At 38.0% G+C, this 822-nt stretch overlaps 1 non-coding gene across 1 annotated transcript; it reads right to left on the reverse strand.

Annotated features, from left to right (window-relative positions):
- Window positions 1–245: 245 nt before the first annotated feature.
- LOC121212090 (small nucleolar RNA R71) lies at window positions 246–352 on the reverse strand. Its single transcript, XR_005907300.1, has one exon. It is a non-coding gene; the product is annotated as a small nucleolar RNA R71 (small nucleolar RNA).
- Between the last annotated feature and the right edge of the window lie 470 nt (window positions 353–822).

The raw sequence follows: 822 nt of genomic DNA on the forward strand, positions 1-822 counted from the left end.
TTTGTTCAGTTTGATGGCTTGCAGGATGAGGATCCAAACACTCACTTGGCAAATTTCCTGGAATTCTGCGATACATTTAAAATTAATGGCGTTTCTGATGATGCCATTCTTCTTCGGTTATTCCCTTTTTCATTGAGGAACAAAGCTAAACAGTGGTTGAACTCATTACCACGAGGTTCAATTACTACTCGGGAACAAATAACCAAAAATTTTTATTAAAATATTTATCACCGGCTAAAACGGCCAAATTATGTAATGATATCTCTTCATTTGTGCAGATGGACTTAGAAACTCTTTACGACGCATAGGAGAGATACAAGGACCTACTGCAAAGGTGCCCTCACCATAGATTACCTCTATTGTTGCAAGTTCAAACATTCTACAATGGTGTGAACCCCTCGACAAGACAGATGATTGATGCAGTAGCTGGGGGAACCATCAACAACAAAACACCTGAAGAGGCTTACAAATTTATTGAAGAGATGTCACTGAATAACCATCAGTGGCAAGTCATGAAGACTAAGCCAACTAAAATAGCAGGCGTTTATAACGTCGATTCGGTTACTATGCTGTCAAACCAGGTAGAAATTCTAAATAAAAAAGATTGATGGTTTACTTGGTTCTTCGTAGGTTCATCCAGTAATGCACTGTGAAGTCAGTGGAGGTGGATCAAACAATTCAGAATATTAATCCTATGACCACAGCATGGAGAATGAACAATTAAATTACATGGGTAATAATCCTCGATCTCAAAATAATCCTTATAGTAATACTTATAATGCAGGTTGGAAGAACTACCCAAATTTCTCTTGGGTGGTCAAG

Source organism: Gossypium hirsutum, chromosome A12 (genome assembly GCF_007990345.1).
Source record: "Gossypium hirsutum isolate 1008001.06 chromosome A12, Gossypium_hirsutum_v2.1, whole genome shotgun sequence".
NCBI classification, from domain to species: Eukaryota; Viridiplantae; Streptophyta; class Magnoliopsida; order Malvales; family Malvaceae; genus Gossypium; species Gossypium hirsutum.